Source organism: Oreochromis niloticus, linkage group LG19 (assembly GCF_001858045.2).
Source record: "Oreochromis niloticus isolate F11D_XX linkage group LG19, O_niloticus_UMD_NMBU, whole genome shotgun sequence".
NCBI lineage: Eukaryota > Metazoa > Chordata > Actinopteri > Cichliformes > Cichlidae > Oreochromis > Oreochromis niloticus.
The window spans coordinates 29,829,489-29,850,874 of NC_031983.2; the positions used below are offsets into that span (position 1 = coordinate 29,829,489).

Consider the following 21,386-nt stretch of genomic DNA (forward strand, 5'->3'; position numbering starts at 1 on the left):
GGAACTAAGACGAAGAGCGTGCAAACCCCAATCTCCACGATGGCGTTGGGGGGGATGAGATGAGATGAGAAGACAAGACTTTATTAATCCCTCGGGTGGGTTCCTCTGGGAAATTCGGTTTCCAAAAGCACAGCACCGACAGAAGTTACAAAACGTGAGCAGAATATTTTATTTATATATTTTTATATATATATTGTGAGAGTATTCTGTTATCATATGTTACCTTATATCTGTAATCAAAGTAGTTGAAATTATGATACTGCTGTAGATCATATTATACCCCTTAATATAGAGTGTGTGATCAGTATGTAGTTTTAGTTTGCATTATACTTCTGACTTAAAAGAGTGTGAAAATCATTAGATCTATTTGAGTGACCTGTATTATTCGACACTGTTGAATGTGTTACACTGTTTCTTGACATTTCATACTGCTGAATCATGAAGAGAATGTTGTGTGCAGGAGACCTTGTGTCTAGAATAGAAGAAGAGAAGACCACATTCCATACCCCCACCTTTACAGAGAGCAGAAAGACAGGGAGCCGAGGTCATAACTTAGGCGCCGTAAGACAGAAAACATGTGAATGTTTAGGCTTTTACGACTAGGTGGGGGCTACTAGAGGCTATAAAAGGCTGAGTAACCCATCACCATTTTGAGACTTGCTGTGACCCTCTGCAGGCAACTCTCCCCATCATGATGGTTCTTATGCTCTTAAGTGTTGAATGATATGGAAATAAATAATTGTTGATTGAGCATTTATACACCGAGTATTGTCCTTCCTTCAGCCCAAAGATTAAAAGAACTGGGAGATTTTAACTATATATATATATATATATATATATATATATATATATATATATATATATATATATATATATATATATATATATATATATATACACACACACACATATACACACACACACACACACACATATATATAAATGAAATATACGAAAGGGATAAATAGAATAAATAGGAATTGCACATTTCAAGTATTTAAGTCTATTGCAAGTCTATTGCACCGTTGACTATTGACTTATAATAATAATGGATTGGATTTCATATAGCACTTTTCAAGGCACCCAAAGCGCTTTACAATGCCACTATTCATTCACGCTCACATTCACACACTGGTGGAGACTGTTGTAGCCACAGCTGCCCTGGGGCAGACTGACAGAAGCGAGGCTGCCATATCCGGTTGTTCAGTGATGACGTGACGAATCCTACTTCCGGGCCTAAAGTAGTCTGCGTTTAATATGGCTTTTGTGTTGTTAACATGTTTAATGCTTTGTATTTTCTTCTATTTAATCTCAAAAAGCTCCTAAAAACAGTCAGTGATCACCGTTGACTTCCCTCGGCTTTTATTACCGCTAATCATTTATTTAAGCTCAGTTTTTAAAACCTTACGATGTAACTACAGCCCAGCCCATGCAGCAGTATATTAATGACTAACCTCGTATTGTGGATGGATTATCTCAGTTGTTCTCCTGGCTGAAGTTTGGTCCTTTTACAGCATCCTGCCATGCGATTACATTTGCTCCTGACCACTGAGAACACTCACGTTAACTTTTATCGAGTGGAAAAAAAGTTAGCTTGTTTATATTATGCTAACATAGCTGTGTCGCTAGCGGTCACGTAGCACATCATTATATACCAGCTAGCCCAACTTCAGTAACCCTACAAACGTCACTGCTGTTTAGTTTTCTGTCTTCATTTATGTTGGAAGTTATAGCAGAGCTGTACGTTTGAATTTTTTTCTAAACCCCTGCAGTCAGGACATGCTATATTGTATTTAGATAGAAGCTAGCGAGCTAACTTCCTGCTAACTTCTAACTCCGTTAAATGTCATAAATTCCGTTTTCATGGATGCCTGGATGTTAAACTCAATTGTTACACCTGGTAGAGCAGAACACTGATCATTTTATTAAAGATGAAAGACTTGAGACAGTGTTTTAACTCTCAGTAATGCCTCAGTGATCATTTGATATATGGACCTGCAGCAGAGTTTAGGCCCAGACACGGCTAGTGACGTCAGACTGAACAACCGGATTGCGCCATCGGCCCCTCTGGCCAACACCAGTAGGCGGTAGGGTAAGGTGTCTTGCCCAAGGACACAACGACCAGGACAGAGAGCCCGGGGATCGAACCGGCGACCTTCCGGTTACAGATGTGCTTCCCAACCCCCTGAGCCACGGTCGCCCAACTCCACCATCATTTTCTCACTATCTGATATGGAATGTTATGCTGGGAAAATTGGGGGGAAAGAAAAAAAACCCAAACAAACAAACAAAAAAAAAAAACCATGGGCAAAAAAACATTACTAGCTAGCACTGCTAGCATTACTAGCTAGTGCTAGCTAGTAATGCTAGCAGTGCCAATGTTAGCCCTGCTAGCCAAGAAGAAGGGCCAAAGATGGACATAAGCGGCCTGTTTGCCGAAATGACTAAGCTTGGAGCTATCCTAACTAGTGTTGCGGCCGATGTATCTCACATCAAGTCAGACATGGTGGAATTTAAAAACGCTATAAGTGCATCTCAGATGTGGAAGACAAAATGAGGAGCATAACAGAAGATAATGGCAAAAATGCTAAAAAGCTTGAACAACTATGGGCCCGAGTAGACGACCAGGAAAACAGAAACCGCAGAAAGAATATTCGGCTTATCGGTCTGGAAGAAGGTTTGGAAAGTAGTGGCAGCATAAATGATTATGTGATGAAGATACTCGCGGATGGCCTAGGTCTACGAGGGGAGGAATATGAGCTGGAAAGATGTCACAGAAGTACGAGACCACGCCCGGGACCTGGTCAACCACCTTGAACCGTGCTGGTGAGATTTCTCCGTTACACTGCACGACAAAAAGTTCTCATGACCGCTAAGCAGAAGAAAGGAATACTGTGAGAGAACTGCCGCTTGTCATTTTACGAAGATATGACCGCGGAGCGAGCGGCGCAGAGGAAGCTTTTCTCCCCAGTAATGAAGAGGTTATGGCAGCATCAGATAAAGCACACCCTGGCACATCCAGCAAGACTTCAATTAACATGGAAAGGTCAACAGAGGAGCTTTGACAGCGTTGAGGAGGCAGAGAAATTCGTGCGTGAGAACTTTCGGGGATTGGGTTGGGAAAGTATTTCATAACTCAATATCAAGCAAGAGTCGTGGTGTCATGATACTTATTAATAAAAGACTAAACTTTGTATTATTGAAGGAAAGCCGGGATGAAGACAGGCGAGTGTTAGCTCTCTCTCTCATTAATGGAGTTCAGGTTGTTTTGTGCAATATTTACGCCCCAAACAGGGATGAACCTCATTTTATGGATGAGGTTAACAAGATGCTGGGGAACATGAAGGGCCAGATCCTGTTAGGTGGGGACTTTAATAATGTGATGGACGAATACATTGATAGAAGTGCCATTAATGCAACCTCAAGTACTAGAACTGGGACAGCGTTAGATGCTTTAAAAGAAGATCTCAGTGTGGTAGATATTTGGAGGCTTGTTCACCCTGTGGAAAGAGAATACACCTTTTACTCTCATTCGCATAAAACATATTCCCAAATAGATTATTTTTTGATTTCTAAATCATGTGTCCATTTAGTAATAAACTGTGACATAGGTGTGATAGCTTTAACAGACCACGCACCGGTAGAATTGCACATAAATCTAAATGTTGAAAAGAACAGAACGGGTAGGTGGAGACTAAACTCAAGCATATTGCAGGACGAAAAATTTGTATCAACCCTAAAAGAGGATATAAGATATGAATGTTGGTGAATGTTGGGCTGGCCATTGTATGGGATGCTTTGAAGGCATTTATTCGTGGAAAGTGTAAAGGCTATAGTTCTAAGAAAAATAGAGAAAATAAGGAAAAGATATTTTGCTCCAACATTTTTATAAAGTAAATTGGAAAAACAATTAGCAGGAAAATTTGAGGATAATAAATATAAAGAGATTTGTCAGCTTAAATATGAACTTCATGAAATTTATAACAAAAAAAACAGAGTATGCCCTCTTTCGTCTTAAAACTAATTTCTATGAGAATGGTGAGAAGACAGGCAGGCTATTAGCCAGACACCTTAAGCAAATGGACAATCAGAATGTTATTACGGCAATTAAAAAGGATGATAAATTAGTTACATCCTCTTCAGAGATCAACACAATTTTTAAAATATTTTATCAAGATTTATACACGTCCGATAACAAAGTAAGTATGGATCTGCTGAGTGCATACTTTGATAAAATGAAAACACCAAAAATTTCACAAGAGGCTAGGGACAAATTGGAAACTCCCCTAACTGAGGTAGAAGTAAAAGAAGCTATCCGTGCAATGAAAGCTGGAAAGTCACCAGGAATAAATGGATTCCCAGCAGAATTTTACCATAAATTTATAGATTTGCTATGTCCTTTTCTAACTAAAGTATTACATGAAGCTTTTGGATTTGGACGACTCCCTGCAAGTTTTAATCAGGTAGTAATGTCACTAATTCCGAAAGGCGACAAGGATTTAACTGATCTAGGTAATTACAGACCGATAAGTTTAATCAATGGGGATTGCAAAATTCTATCCAAAGTTTTAGCAACAAGGTGGGGAGTTTGTACTACCACAAATTATTCATCAAGATCAAGTAGGGTTTATCAAGAATAGATCTGCCTCTGATAATATGAGTAGATTACTACACCTGCTGTGGCTGAATAGAAATAACAAATCCTGTATTGGCTATATCTTTAGATGCACAGAAAGCTTTTGATAGGGTGGAGTGGAACTTTCTGTTCACAGCCCTGGAAAAGTTTGGAATAGGTGACAGCTTTTGCAGATGGATTAAAACCATATACTCTGGTCCAGAAGCGGCTGTATTTACGAATGGGGTAGTATTTCCAGATCAACATGTCAAGGATGCAATTTAAGCCCATTGCTATTTACAATATTTTTAGAGCCATTAGTTATTAAAATCAGAGAAAATGCAGAGATTAAAGGTGTATTCGGGGGAGGCAGAGAACACAAATTGTTCCTGTATGCAGATGATGTGCTGGTATTAAACCAAGACCCAACTAATTCTATCACAAAACTATTAGAGGTGATTAATACATACTCAATGTTTTCGGGGTACAAAATTAATTGGCATAAATCAGAGGTGATGCCAGTTTCCCGGGCTTGTAGTTATAACTTAATATCGGGCCTTAAATTTAAGTGGGTGGACAAGGGAATGAAGTATGAAGTATAAATGAAGATAAAAGATTTTCTTTGGAAGTGTGGTAAACCCCGTATTAACATTAATCGACTGTCCCAACCCAAGACAGAAGGGGGACTAGCCCTGCCCAATATAGAGTATTATAGCATCTCTTTTGAAATGGCTAGATTGGGCAAACATTGGGCAGAGAAAAACAATATAGATTGGATTTTAATAAAACAAGAGTTTGCATCTCCATTCACACCAATTGATATTTTATCACAAAAAGTAAATAATCACGGTAAGACGCAAAACCCTATTTTGAAATTTTCGAAAATGGCATGATTGGAGGTGCATAAGAAATATAAACTTGTGCCATATGTACAAAAGTATGCCCCCTTGTGGTATAATCCTAAAATTACAATTGGTAAGCAGACTGTTTACTGGACACAATGGCTAAGAAGAGGTATCAGAACTGTTAGTGACCTATTTGAAGGGGGTGTTTTCATGTCGTATGAGGATATTAAAAATAAGTTTCGTTTGGAGGGTAACGGTCATTTTTGGAAGTATTTGCAAATAAGAAACTGTTTAAAAGGAGGAGTTACAATAACATGTGAAAGTAACCCGATAGAGAATTTTATGCTACTACCCCCATTTCTATGCACAGCTGCGAAATGGTATAATATTTGCCCATGGATTAAAAATAATATAAATAATAGCCTGAAAAAAAGCATGGGAAAGGGATCTGGGGTGTACAATGGATGAAGGTACATGGGATTCTATATCGTCGAACAATGGATTATACATTAGGGAAGCCAGGGGGAAATTTATTCAATACAAAATTCTTAATAGATACTATTATACTCCTTCAAGGGTGTATAGAATGGGGATTGGTAGAGATGACTTGTGTTGGAAATACCAACAAGCCAAAGGTACTCTGATACATGCCCGCTGGGAATGCCCGCTGGTTTTTCCAGTTTGGAACACTGTATTGAATTATTTGCAGGGGTGGACACTTTGTAACTTACCCAGATCACCTAAATTATGTCCTAAGTTATGTCTACTAAGAGACAAAGGAGAGGTGCCGCAATTAAATAAACACCAGTTTAGAGTGTTAAGCACTGCAGTGGTAACATGTGCCCGTGTCATCTTGGAACACTGGATGGACTCACATATTCCAACGCTTAAAATGTGGAAAGAAAGAATTAGTGGGAATGTTGCTTGCGAAAAGATGTTGAGAAAGTTGCATCATGTGACGGAAGCTGCGGTGGAACAGTGGGACAATTTTTGCACCTACATGTCTACCTGACTTGGACATTTGAGCCTAATACAACAGATGTTAAAACCTCACTGTTTTTGCTTTGTTTGTGTTTTGTTTGTTTGCTTCTTGCTTTTGGTTGTTGCATTTTTGTATTTGCTGTTATAAAATGCAAAATCTAATAAATACTTGAATTATATAAAAAAAAAAAGAAGAAGAAGAAGAAGAAGAAGAAGAAGAAGAAGAAGAAGAAGAAGATAGAGTTGCTTAAAGTTATAAGTTATAATGTCAAAGGCCTCCACAGCCCTATCAAAAGGGAAAAAATACTAGGCCAGATAAAAAGTTTCAATTATCATATAGCTTTTTTGCAGGAGACTCATTTACCTGTTGTTGAGCATGACAAGCTAAAAAGGTCGTGGGCACACAAGTGTTTTATTCATCTCACAAATCTGGCAGGAAAAGAGGTGTGGCTATCCTAGTACACAAACAGATCAATTTCACCCCACTCACTACATATACAGACTCAGATGGAAGGTACATTATGGTCAATGGCTCTATTAATGGAGTACTGGTTTCCCTCATCAATATCTATGCCCCTAATGAGGATGAGCCAAAGTTCATACATACAATTTTTAATATAGTGCTTCAAAAATGCTCTGGTATTTTATTGCTTGGAGGGGCTTTTAACTGTGTCTTGTCACCTTATATGGATAAACAACCAAGTTCTAAAAGCCATGCGTCGCAAATGAGTAAAGCTCTAAAATACTTTACTGAACTGGGACTAATTGATGTTTGGAGAAATAGGTTTCCTAGAGTCAGAGATTATACTTTTTACTCGCATAGACATGCATCCTATTCCAGGATAGATTTCTTTTTTACCTCTAAAACAGAAGAGCATAGAATTAACAATATTGAAATTTTACCAATTACACTATCTGACCATGCACCGCTATCACTCTCATGGGACTTAGGATTGACACCAAAACTAAAACTTTGGCGATTAAATGCCTCACTCCTAAATGATAGCCAGCTTTGTGAGTTCATACATACTGAACTAAATACTTAGAGTTGAATACAACTCCAGAGATATCGCCCTTAACTCTCTGGGATTGCGCCAAGGCATACATTAGAGGTCGCATAATATCATTTGCAAGTGCCAGGAAAAAAAAAAACAAGGGAGGCCAGGCGGTGTGAATTGGAGGCCAAAATAAAACACCTAGAGCAACAACACAAAAAAGCACAAACAGCCAATTTGCTTTCCGATCTCAAAGTGTTGCGTAGTGAGCTTAATAGTTTAATAAACGAAAAAATTGAGGGCAATTTAAGATTTATTAAACAAAAGTACGGACAGGGTAGTAGGGCTAGCAGATTGCTGGCAATAAGACTCAGAAAACAGCAATCTTGTAATATGGTTCAAAAGTTGAAGTCGGATTAAACCCTAATTACTAAACCAAATCAAATTGCTTTGCCAATTTTTTCGAGTCATTATATGAAAATTCAGATACATAGAAAAGATCAATTTAAAAACACTGACAGAATCTGTAGCAAAAGAGTTAGATGAACCAATTCGAGAACAAAAATTTTAGAGGTGATTTCAAACCTTAAAACTAACTAGAAAGCGAAAATTTCAGAAGAAATTTTATGTGTGCCTATGCCGCTGCTAATCACTGTAGTTGCCATTCATACGGCTACAGAGAGCAAAACTCAGAAGAGCAGCCATTCTCCACCATGAACTATGGTAAAAACAAACACCGCTCACGCTTCACAGATGACAGCTTACAGTTTTGTGTAAAGATGAAGTTACTTCGTACAGCGCCGATTTGCAGACGCTGTGCACACAGGTTCATGAGCAGAAGTCCCATTGTACCATGGCAGACCCGACAATGTTTGCATGAACACGCTTTGAAGCATTACATTATAGACCACTTTTCACACATGCATTCACTTTTTGTTTTTTGTTATTTCTACACAGTGTTCTGAATTATGAACAATGGTCTACAGCCAATCCTGTGTATTATTATACAAACTTTGGTTGTGAGATTCAGATAACTATTTAATAAAAGCTAAATATTTTATATGAGAGTAAGAAAGAAAAGTATATCTTTATGTCCACCTTTCTCTGTTAATGCCCTATCTGGCCCCCTGGCAAAAGCTTTGCTAGATCCGCCCCTGCACAGTTACCAGCTGTCAGCTACACAAAAAAAGGAGCTTGGTGTTTACAGGGAGTGCAGAATTATTAGGCAAATGAGTATTTTGTCCACATCATCCTCTTCATGCATGTTGTCTTACTCCAAGCTGTATAGGCTCGAAAGCCGCCTACCAATTAAGCATATTAGGTGATGTGCATCTCTGTAATGAGAAGGGGTGTGGTCTAATGACATCAACACCCTATATCAGGTGTGCATAATTATTAGGCAACCTCCTTTCCTTTGGCAAAATGGGTCAAAAGAAGGACTTGACAGGCTCAGAAAAGTCAAAAATAGTGAGATATCTTGCAGAGGGATGCAGCAGTCTTAAAATTGCAAAGCTTGTGAAGCGTGATCATCGAACAATCAAGCGTTTCATTCAAAATAGTCAACAGGGTCGCAAGAAGCGTGTGGAAAAACCAAGGCGCAAAATAACTGCCCATGAACTGAGAAAAGTCAAGTGTGCAGCTGCCAAGATGCCACTTGCCACCAGTTTGGCCATATTTCAGAGCTGCAACATCACTGGAGTGCCCAAAAGCACAAGGTGTGCAATACTCAGAGACACGGCCAAGGTAAGAAAGGCTGAAAGACGACCACCACTGAACAAGACACACAAGCTGAAACGTCAAGACTGGGCCAAGAAATATCTCAAGACTGATTTTTCTAAGGTTTTATGGACTGATGAAATGAGAGTGAGTCTTGATGGGCCAGATGGATGGGCCCGTGGCTGGATTGGTAAAGGGCAGAGAGCTCCAGTCCCACTCAGACGCCAGCAAGGTGGAGGTGGAGTACTGGTTTGGGCTGGTATCATCAAAGGTGAGCTTGTGGGGCCTTTTCGGGTTGAGGATGGAGTCAAGCTCAACTCCCAGTCCTACTGCCAGTTTCTGGAAGACACCTTCTTCAAGCAGTGGTACAGGAAGAAGTCTGCATCCTTCAAGAAAAACATGATTTTCATGCAGGACAATGCTCCATCACACGCGTCCAAGTACTCCACAGCGTGGCTGGCAAGAAAGGGTATAAAAGAAGGAAAAACTAATGACATGGCCTCCTTGTTCACCTGATCTGAACCCCATTGAGAACCTGTGGTCCATCATCAAATGTGAGATTTACAAGGAGGGAAAACAGTACACCTCTCTGAACAGTGTCTGGGAGGCTGTGGTTGCTGCTGCACGCAATGTTGATGGTGAACAGATCAAAACACTGACAGAATCCATGGATGGCAGGCTTTTGAGTGTCCTTGCAAAGAAAGGTGGCTATATTGGTCGCTGATTTGTTTTTGTTTTGTTTTTGAATGTCAGAAATGTATATTTGTGAATGTGGAGATGTTATATTGGTTTCACTGGTAAAAATAAATAATTGAAATGGGTATATATTTGTTTTTTGTTAAGTTGCCTAATAATTATGCACAGTAATAGTCACCTGCACACACAGATATCCCCCTAAAATAGCTAAAACTATAAACTACTTCCAAAAACATTCAGCTTTGATATTAATGAGTTTTTTGGGTTCATTGAGAACATGGTTGTTGTTCAATAATAAAATTATTCCTCAAAAATACAACTTGCCTAATAATTCTGCACTCCCTGTATGAGAGTAAGAAAGAAAAGTATATCTTTGTGTCCACCTTTCTCTGTTAATGCCCTACCTGGCCCCCTGGCAAAAGCTTTGCTAGATCCGCCCCTGCACAGTTACCAGCTGTCAGCTACACAAAAAAATGAGCTTGGTGTTTGTCTCTCAGAAACAGTTCATAACTTCCCTTCAACTCATTCATGTCACCTAAGGGTAAACCTGTTTCTCCATCACCTGTTCAGCTCTGATGATTCAGTAAGGACATCTCCTGATTTCATCTTCATGCTCCAGCAAACATCAGCTGATACTAGAAATTAAAATCAAAAGAATTCTAACAACAGCTGATCAAGCTTAAACGTGCTGCTGTTGTTTAGCGCGATAAATAAGAGCGAACAGCCGATCATTGATCAGTTTCATGATTGACGTTTCAACAGGCGAGAGAATGACAGGGGAGGCTTCGTAACGACAGAATAAATCATAATGTTTTCTCTGAATGTGGGACGATTCCGTTTGTACGGCACGGCAACTCTATGAACTAACCCTAATGAATAAAATAAAGTCCAACGTCAGTAACTTAGTGCGCACACAGCTGTATATAAACTCCCGTGGCAGTACGATTGTAAAAGGTCAACGAAAATAAATTACACCTAAACTCGGTTTATATCTGACCCAAATAGAGTGCAGTTCATAACTTCTTACCTGAAATTCAGTTCACCTCACGCTCCTGCCTTCGGTTTCCAGCATCATCTGCCCATATAAACGAAAAATAAGTCCAGCTAAAACACATACTGTCGGCGAGCGACCGGGTGCTGACACGAGTTTCACCCGCCTCAATATAAGCCAAGCCTGGGTGCTTTTTCACGAAGGGTCGCTAGCGGTGCTAGCTAACTATGCTAGCGGCGCTAGCTAGCTAGCTAGCCGGCTATCAGCAACATATAAGAGAACTGCTGCTAAATAAACTACACCTAAACTCGGTTTATATCTGACCCAAATAGAGTGCAGGTCATAACTTCTTACCTGAAATTCAGTTCACCTCACGCTCCTGCCTTCGCTTTCCCTGATCCACGATTGACCTCCGCGTTAGGAAACACCGGTCGATCGGCGGTCGCGGCATGTCCTTTCTGTCATACACCGGTGGATAGCTGCCCACTGTTGTAGCTCCGCATTATAGCACCACCAAACAACTCAGTTATTTTTTCCACATCCAGCTGTAACTCCGATTCTGTGCGAGCATTTGCGAGAGACCGGGGAGGTGAAAGGAGAGAGAGAGTCCCCTCGCTGTCCATTTGCAGCCAAGTGCGGCAGCTAGCTAGGTAGCCGGCTAGCTGTCAGGCAGGACCGAGGTCGTCAGAGCACTGTCGCTAATAATGGGATGTCTTGATAAAACAAGCAGATATTTGAAGTTTACACACCTACATTCTCGCCTGAAAATATCTTAAAAGTTTATTTTGTGACCTAGAAACACTAATAAAAGACATATAAAACGAAGTGGTGGCCGCCATTGTTTAACTCGGCAGAGGTGTGCTATGAATTGTGGGATATGGAGTTTTCCACCAAGCATAGAAGCCATTGTGTTTACCGTAACTATTCAATGGTTCGCGCAACCTTAAAGCCTCCAATAGTTCCTGAAAGCAGCGAGGCTGTGCGCGCCATTGATATTGTCATCATTACGGTATCCAAATAAGGGTAGACAGGCTGTACCACTCCTGGCATACCACTAGAGAGAACCAACACACCACAAATGAAGTTTGAAATTTGTTTCAATGGGACCAAAAGATGGCGCCAACACACCACAAATGAAGTCTGTTTATTTGGCGCCAAAAGATGAATTGGCCTAAATTTGCACTAAAATATTAATATTTAAAAAACTATAAAAGTCATAAACACCAAAAGTCATGACATAATAGTCCAGCTCCAGCCGCACAAAATGATCTAACATATGTAACCCTAATGTCAAAACTGTTCGGCAGAGGAGCGCGGGAAAATTTTCACTAAAATATTAATATTTAAAAAACTATAAAATTCATAAACACCAAAAGTCATAGCACACCATTCCAGATCCAGCCGCACAAAATGAGGTAACATATATGAAGCTTGTCTCAAAACTGCGGGGCGAGATTCGCTGCAAAATTTCAGGCGGAAACTGGAGAATAATAATAATAACTAGAAAGCGAAAATTTCAGAAGAAATTTTATGTGTGCCTATGCCGCTGCTATTCAGTGTAGTTTGCCATTCATACAGCTACAGAGAGCAAAACTCAGAAGAGCAGCCATTCTCCACCATGAACTATGGTAAAAACAAACACCGCTCACGCTTCACAGATAACAGCTTACAGTTTTGTGTAAAGATGAAGTTACTTCGTACAGCGCCGATTTGCAGACGCTGTGCACACAGGTTCATGAGCAGAAGTCCCATTGTACCACGGCAGATCCGACAATGTTTGCATGAACACGCTTTGAAGCATTACGTTATGGACCACTTTTCACACATGGTTGGTGTACCCAAACAGCCGGCTGTAGCTTTTCAACTCACAGCCCGACACACACCCAAAAACAGCCGAGAGAGCACAGACTACGCCCGAGAGGCGTGATTGCAGGTGCCGCTCAGGTGGGTCCACCTCCCCTGCAGCGGCACTGCAGACCACGCCCCGCCACACACATCAAACACGTAAAATAAATATTTATGCACTTTTGCATTCACTTTTTGTTTTTGTTATTTTTACACAGTGTTCTGAATGATGAACAATGGTCTACAGCCAATCTTGTGTATTATTATACAAACTTTGGTTGTAAGATTCAGATAACTATTTAATAAAAGCTAAATATTTTATATGAGAGTAAGAAAGAAAAGTATATCTTTGTGTCCACCTTTCTCTGTTAATGCCCTACCTGGCCCCTGGCAAAAGCTTTGCTAGATCCGCCCCTGCACAGTTACCAGCTGTCAGCTACACAAAAAAAGGAGCTTGGTGTATATTTGTCTGTCAGAAACAGTTCATAACTTCCCTTCAACTCATTCATGTCACCTAAGGGTAAACCTGTTTCTCCATCACCAGTTCAGCTCTGATGATTCAGTAAGGACATCTCCTGATTTCATCTTCATGCTCCAGCAAACATCAGCTGATACTAGAAATTAAAAGCAAAAGAATTCTAACAACAGCTGATCAAGCTTAAACGTGCTGCTGTTGTTTAGCGCGATAAACAAACAAGAGAGAAAAGCCGATCATTGATCAGTTTCATGACTGAAGTTTCAACAGGCGAGAGAATGACAGGGGAGGCTGTCATAAAGTTCAACATCGGTAACATCGGTAACTTAGCCCGCACACAGCTGTATACAAACTCCATAGTGCTAGCTAGCACGCAGTGCGAGTTATTGTAAGTGATTGAAAAAGTCAGCACAGCGAAAATAAACTACACCTAAACTCGGTTTATATCTGACCCAAATAGAGTGCAGGTCATAACTTCTTACCTGAAATTCAGTTCACCTCACGCTCCTGCCTTCGCTTTCCCTGATCCACGATTGACCTCCGCGTTAGCAAACACCGGTCGATCGGCGGTAGCCTCACCGCCTTGTATGTCTCGTTCGCGGCATGTCCTTTCTGTCACACACGGGTGGATAGCTGCCCTCTGTTGTAGCTCCACCACCAAACAACTCAGTTATTTTTTCCACATCGACCAGCATCATCGGCCCATATAAACGAAAAATAAGTCCAGCTAAGACACAGACCCTTGCCGAGCGATCGGGCGATTAAACAAATTTTAGCCACCTCACTATCAGCCAAGCCTGGGTGGTTTTTCACGAAGGGGCGTTAGCTAGCTAGCTAGCTAGCCGGCTATCAGCAAAACTTAAGAGAATTGTCGCTAATATGGGATGTCTTGATAAAACGAGCAGATATTTGAAGTTTACACACCTACATTCTCGCCTGAAAATATCTTAAAAGTGTATTTTGTGACCTAGAAACACGAATAAAAGACATATAAAACGAAGTGGTGTCCGCCATTGTTTGACTCGGTAGAGGCATGCTATGAATTGTGGGATATGGAGTTTTCCACCAAGCATAGAAGCCATTGTGTTTTCCGTAACTATTCAATGGTTCGCGCAACCTTAAAATCTCCAATGGTTCCTGAAAGCAGCGAGGCTGTGCGCGCCATTGATATTGTCATCATTACGGTATCCAAATAAGGGTAGACAGGCTGTACCACTCCCGGCATACCACTAGAGAGAACCAACACACCACAAATGAAGTTTGAAATTTGTTTCAATGGGACCAAAAGATGGCGCCAACACACCACAAATGAAGTCTGTTTATTTGGCGCCAAAAGATGAATTGGCCTAAATTTGCACTAAAATATTAATATTTAAAAAACTATAAAAGTTATGAACACCAAAAGTCATGACATAATAGTCCAGCTCCAGCCGCACAAAATGATCTAACATATGTAACCCTAATGTCAAAACTGTTCGGCAGAGGAGCGCGGGAAAATTTTCACTAAAATATTAATATTTAAAAAACTATAAAATTCATAAACACCAAAAGTCATAGCACACCATTCCAGATCCGGCCGCACAAAATGAGGTAACATATATGAAGCTTGTCTCAAAACTGCGGGGCGAGATTCGCTGCAAAATTTCAGGCGGAAACTGGAGAATAATAATAATAACTAGAAAGCGAAAATTTCAGAAGAAATTTTATGTGTGCCTATGCCGCTGCTAATCACTGTAGTTTGCCATTCATACGGCTACAGAGAGCAAAACTCAGAAGAGCAGCCATTCTCCACCATGAACTATGGTAAAAACAAACACCGCTCACGCTTCACAGATGACAGCTTACAGTTTTGTGTAAAGATGAAGTTACTTTGTACAGCGCCGATTTGCAGACGCTGTGCACACAGGTTCATGAGCAGAAGTCCCATTGTACCACGGCAGACCCGACAATGTTTGCATGAACACACTTTGAAGCATTACATTATAGACCACTTTTCACACATGCATTCACTTTTTGTTTTTGTTATTTTTACACAGTGTTCTGAATTATGAACAATGGTCTACAGCAGGGGTGGGCAATTCCAGGCCCCGAGGGCCGGTGTCCTGCAGGTTTTAGATCTCACCTTGGGTCAACACACCTGAATCACATGATTAGTTCGTTATCAGGCCTTTGGAGAACAGGATATGTTGAGGAGCTAATTTAGCCATTTAAATCAGCTGTGTTGGTTCAAGGACACATCTAAAACCTGCAGGGACACCGGCCCTCGGGGCCTGGAATTGCCCACCCCTGGTCTACAGCCAATCCTGTGTATTATTATACAAACTTTGGTTGTGAGATTCAGATAACTATTTAATAAAAGCTAAATATTTTATATGAGAGTAAGAAAGAAAAGTATATCTTTGTGTCCACCTTTCTCTGTTAATGCCCCCCCTAAAAGCTTTGCTAGATCCGCCCTGCACAGTTACCAGCTGTCAGCTACACAAAAAAGGAGCTTGGTCTTTGTCTCTCAGAAACAACTCATAACTTCCCTTCAACTCATTCATGTCACCTAAAGTGTAAACCTGTTTCTCCATCACCAGTTCAGCTCTGATGATTCAGTAAGGACATCTCCTGATTTCATCTTCATGCTCCAGCAAACATCAGCTGATACTAGAAATTAAAATCAAAAGAATTCTAACAACAGCTGATCAAGCTTAAACGTGCTGCTGTTGTTTAGCGCGATAAATAAGAGCGAACAGCCGATCATTGATCAGTTTCATGATTGACGTTTCAACACGCGAGAGAATGACAGGGGAGGCTTCGTAACGACAGAATAAATCATAATGTTTTCTCTGAATGTGGGACGATTCCGTTTGTACAGCACGGCAACTCTATGAACTAACCCTAATGAATAAAATAAAGTCCAACGTCAGTAACTTAGTGCGCACACAGCTGTATATAAACTCCCGTGGCATTACGATTGTAAAAGGTCAACGAAAATAAATTACACCTAAACTCGGTTTATATCTGACCCAAATAGAGAGCGACCGGGTGCTGACACGAGTTTCACCCGCCTCAATATAAGCCAAGCCTGGGTGCTTTTTCACGAAGGGTTGCTAGCGGCGCGAGCTAACTATGCTAGCGGCGCTAGCTAGCTAGCCGGCTATCAGCAACACATAAGAGAACTGCTGCTAAATAAACTACACCTAAACTCGGTTTATATCTGACCCAAATAGAGAGCGACCGGGTGCTGACACGAGTTTCACCCGCCTCAATATAAGCCAAGCCTGGGTGCTTTTCACCAAGGGTTGCTAGCGGCGCTAGCTAACTATGCTAGCGGCGCTAGCTAGCTAGCCGGCTATCAGCAACACATAAGAGAACTGTTGCTAAATAAACTACACCTAAACTCGGTTTATATCTGACCAAATAGAGTGCAGGTCATAACTTCTTACCTGAAATTCAGTTCACCTCACGCTCCTGCCTTCGCTTTCCCTGATCCACGATTGACCTCCGCGTTAGCAAACACCGGTCGATCGGCGGTAGCCTCACCGCCTTTTATGTCTCGTTCGCGGCATGTCCTTTCTGTCACACACCGGTGGATAGCTGCCTCTGTTGTAGCTCCACACCAAACAACTCAGTTATTTTTTTCCACATCGACATCAGCTGATACTAGAAATTAGAAGCAAATGAATTCTAACAACAGCTGATCAAGCTTAAACGTGCAGCTGTTGTTTAGGCGATAAACAAACAAGAGCGAAAAGCCGATCATTGATCAGTTTCATGATTGAAGTTGCAACAGGCAGAGAATGACAGGGGAGGCTTCGTAACGACAGAATAAATCATAATATTTTCTGTGAATGTGGCACGATTCCGTTTGTACGGCAACTCTACGAACTAACCATTATGAATAAAATAAAGTCCAACGTCAGTAACTTAGCGCGCACACAGCTGTATATAAACTCCCGTCGTGCTAGCTAGCGAGAGAGAGAGAGTCCCCTCGCTATCCATTTGCAGCCAAGTGCGGCAGCTAGCTAGGTAGCCGGCTAGCTGTCAGGCAGGACCGACGTCGTCAGAGCACTGTCGCTAAATATGGGATGTCTGATAAAACAAGCAGATATTTGAAGTTTACACACCTACATTCTCGCCTGAAAATATCTTAAAAGCTTATTTGTGACCTAGAAAACGAATAAAAGACATATAAACGAAGTGGTGGCCGCCATTGTTCACTCTGTAGAGGCGTGCTATGAATTGTGGGATATTGAGTTTTCCACCAAGCATTACCGTAACTTTTGAATGATTTGCGCAACCTTAAAAATTCCAATGGCTCCTGAAAGCAGCGACGCTGTGCGCACCGTTGAAATTGTCATCATTACGGTATCCAAATAAGGGTAGACAGGCTGTACCACTCCCGGCATACCACTAGAGAGAGCCAACACACCACAAATGAAGTCTGTTTATTTGGCGCCAAAAGATGAATTGGCCCAAATTTGCACTAAAATCTAAATATTTCAAAAACTATAAAAGTTATAAACACCAAAAGTCAGACCATACTAGTCCAGCTTCAGCCGCACAAAATGATGTAACATATGTAACCCTATTGTCAAAGCTGTTTGGCAGAGGAGCGCGGGAAAAATTTTCACTAAAATATTAATATTTAAAAAACTATAAAATTCATAAACACCAAAAGTCATAGCACACCATTCCAGATCCAGCCGCACAAAATGAGGTAACATATATGAAGCTTGTCTCAAAACTGCGGGTCGAGATACACTGCAAAATTTCAGGCGGAAAAAGGAAAATAATAATAATAATAAGAACTAGAAAGCGAAAATTTCAGAAGAAATTTTATGTGTGCCTATGCCGCTGCGAATCAGTGTAGTTTGACATTCATACGGCTACAGAGAGCAAAACTCAGAAGAGCAGCCATTCTCCACCGTGAACTATGGTAAAAACAAACACCGCTCCGCCTCACAGATGACAGCTTACAGTTTTGGGTAAAGATGAAGTGACTTGCACAGCCCCGATTTGCAGATGCTGTGCACACAGGTTCATGAGCAGAAGTCCCATTGTACCACGGCAGACCCGACAATGTTTGCATGAACACTCTTTGAAGCATTACGTATGGACCACTTTTCACACATGCTTGGTGTACCCACACAGCCGGCTGTAGCTTTTCAACTGACAGCCCGACACACACCCAAAAAACAGCCGAAAGAGCACAGACTTTACGCCCGTGGGTCCACCTCCCCTGCAGCGGCACTGCAGACCACGCCCCGCCACACACATCAAACAAGTAAAATAAATATTTATGCACTTTTGCATTTACTTTTTGTTTTTGTTATTTTACACAGTAAATGATAACATGGTCTACAGCCAAACTGTGTATTATTATACAAACTTGGTTGTAAGATGCAGATAACTATTTAATAAAAAGCTAAATATTTTATACGAGAGTAAGAAAGAAAAGTATATCTTTGTGTCCCCTTTCCCTGTTAATGCCCTACCTGGCCCCCTGGCAAAAGCTTTGCTAGATCCGCCCCTGCACAGTTACCAGCTGTCAGCTACACAAAAACAGGAGCTGGGTGTTTATTTGTCTCTGAGAAACAGTTCATAACTTCCCTTCAACTCATTCATGTCACCTAAAGCAGGGCTCGCAAAATTTCAAATCCTGGTAGCCCTTCGGGAGGCACTCTTCAGTTTTGGTAATAAATTTAAGTAGCCCGAATAAAAAAAAAAAGAGGACAATTTTTTGATTGATGTTTTGTTTCCTTACAATATTATACATTAAAGTATAATACTGTAAAGGAAACAAAACATCAATCTAAAAATATTAAAACACAAATTACAACAACAATTTCAATCATCACTCAAATATTTGGTTCTAATTGAACAAATTTCTATGAACTTGTAAGAACTGTACAACAGGAATCAGTCTGTGTCAGATCCTTTTTTGACATTTCCACTGAAATCACAGGTAAGAGCAAGTGCAACCAAGATCTAGGCCATTTGCTTTTTGAAGTTTGCAAAGACTGCTAAATTTTGTCAGTGGTAGTTCACTCTTTGCAACATAGTAGGCTGTTCTAAACAGATTTTTCAGGACTTCTTGTTATGCTTGGTTTATTTTTAGTATGCTTTTTGCAATTGGTGTTTGTTCTGGAAAGATATTGCAGACTGGGCAATAATGCATTTCTTGCATTTGTCATGGGTTCTGATGGGGTCTTTCTTAAAATGACTGGTCCCAGTAACAAGGCGCTTGTCGACTCAGAAATCGAGGGAACTCACAACACACCCGCAGAACATGAGGTTATTTAGCTCGTCGTATTCCAGCCACATAAATTCTTTAGTCCATGAAACCATAAAGCTGCGCTTTCTTTTTCCCTCATAGTCTGATTTGTCATAACTTTTCCGTTTTGTGGTTGGCTTTTCTTTGCTGCCCCTTCTTCACCCTGACCTCTCTGTTTGGCTCTGCAGAACTAAAATACCTGCTTAAATCCATCTGCTCTTACATGCATATTTACATAACGATCAGCAATTCTCTGCGTAATCAGCCTCTATCACGTTTAAGCTTGCTGCAGGAGATTTCACTTGTCATGTTTGATAGTAAGCTAACGATTGATAAGACGATGTCAGAGGAAGTGGTGTGCAATAATCTGTGACTTACCAATTAGTGCTGTCGCTCTCTACACACAGTTAGCGCAAAGTGAAAGTGAAAGCAAAAAACAAGCGCAAATTCAAACGCGATTTCAATGTGTCACATATTGACAGTGGCTCATCGATGCCGATGACATAATTACTCAGCTACATTTGCGAAAGAATGCAAAAGCATTGACATATCTTTCCCTCCCATGATAGCCCGACGGGCAGGCTGAGATGGATTTTGGTAGCCCGACTGGAAAAATCGCTAGCCCCGGGACGTCGGGCTAGCGATTTTGCGAGCCCTGTAAAGGGTAAACCTGTTTCTCCATCACCAGTTCAGCTCTGATGATTCAGTAAGGACATCTCCTGGTTTGGACCAGCCGCAAAATTAAAATCAAATGAATTCTAACAACAGCTGATCAAGCTTAAACGTGCTGCTGTTGTTTAGCGCGATAAACAAGAGCGAAAAGCCGATCGTTGATCAGTTTCACGATTGAAGTTGCAAACAGGCCAGAGAATGACAGGGGAGGCTTCATAACGACAGAATAAATGTAATATTTTCTCTGAATGTGGGACGATTCCGTTTGTACGGCAACTCTACGGACTAAACCGTTATGAATAAAATAAAGTTCAACGTCAGTAACTTAGCGCGCACACAGCTCTATAGAAACTCCTGTGCAATTCATAACTTCTTACCTGAAATTCAGTTCACCTCACGCTCCGCCTTAGGTTTGCCTGATCCACGATCTACCACCGGTCGATCGGCGGTCCCCTCGCCGCCTCCTATGTCTCGTTCCCGCATGTTTTTCTGACACACACCGGTAGATAGCTGCTCTCTGTTGTAGCTGCGCGTTAGCCAAGACCAAACAACTCAGTTATTATTTCACATCGACCAGCATCATCGGCCCATATAAACGAAAAATAAGTCCACCTAAGACAGTCTGTTGGCGAGCGAACAGGTGATGGTCAGCAGTCTCACTGAAGGCAAGCCCGGGTGCTCGAAGGGTCGCTAGCCACGCTAGCTAGTTAGCCGGCAACATCGTCAGATATAATATGGGATGTTTTGACAAACGAGCAGATATTTGAAGTTTACACACCTACATTCTCGCCTGAAAATATCTTAAAAGTTCATTTTGTGACCTAGAAACACGAATAAAAGACGTTTAAAACGAAGAGGTGTCCCCATTGTTGAACTCGGCAGAGGCGTGCTATGCATTATGGGATATTGAGTTTAAAAACAAGCATACAGATTTCGGCCGTACTACTCCCGTATACACTAGAGAGAGCCAACCCACCACAAATAAAGTCTGTTTCTATGGAAATTGGCCTAAATTTGCACTAAAATCTAAATATTTCAAAAACTATAAAAGTCATGAACACAAAGTGTATACCATACTAGTCCAGCTCCAGCCGCACAAAATGATCTAACATATGTAACCCTATTGTCAAAACTGTTAGGCAGAGAGGCGCGGAAAATTTTCACTAAAATATTAATATTAAAAAACTATAATAGTTATAAACACCAAAAGTCATAGCACACATTCTGATCCAGCCGCACAAAATGAGGTACATATATGAAGCTTGTCTCAAACGCGGGGCGAGATTCGCTGCA

At 40.9% G+C, this 21,386-nt stretch overlaps 1 protein-coding gene across 10 annotated transcripts in view; it reads right to left on the reverse strand.

Annotated features, from left to right (window-relative positions):
- Nucleotides 1-21,386, reverse strand: part of LOC102077468 (COP1-interactive protein 1) — a 50,858-nt gene that overhangs the window by 15,314 nt on the left and 14,158 nt on the right. The window contains exon 1 of one of the 10 annotated variants that reach the window (XM_025900968.1): nucleotides 11,194-11,236. The exons of the other annotated variants lie outside the window; for them this stretch is intronic. The gene's annotated coding sequence lies outside the window, so the exon portion shown is untranslated. Of the gene's footprint in view, nucleotides 1-11,193; nucleotides 11,237-21,386 lie in introns of those variants that run through there. 10 annotated transcript variants of the gene reach the window in all.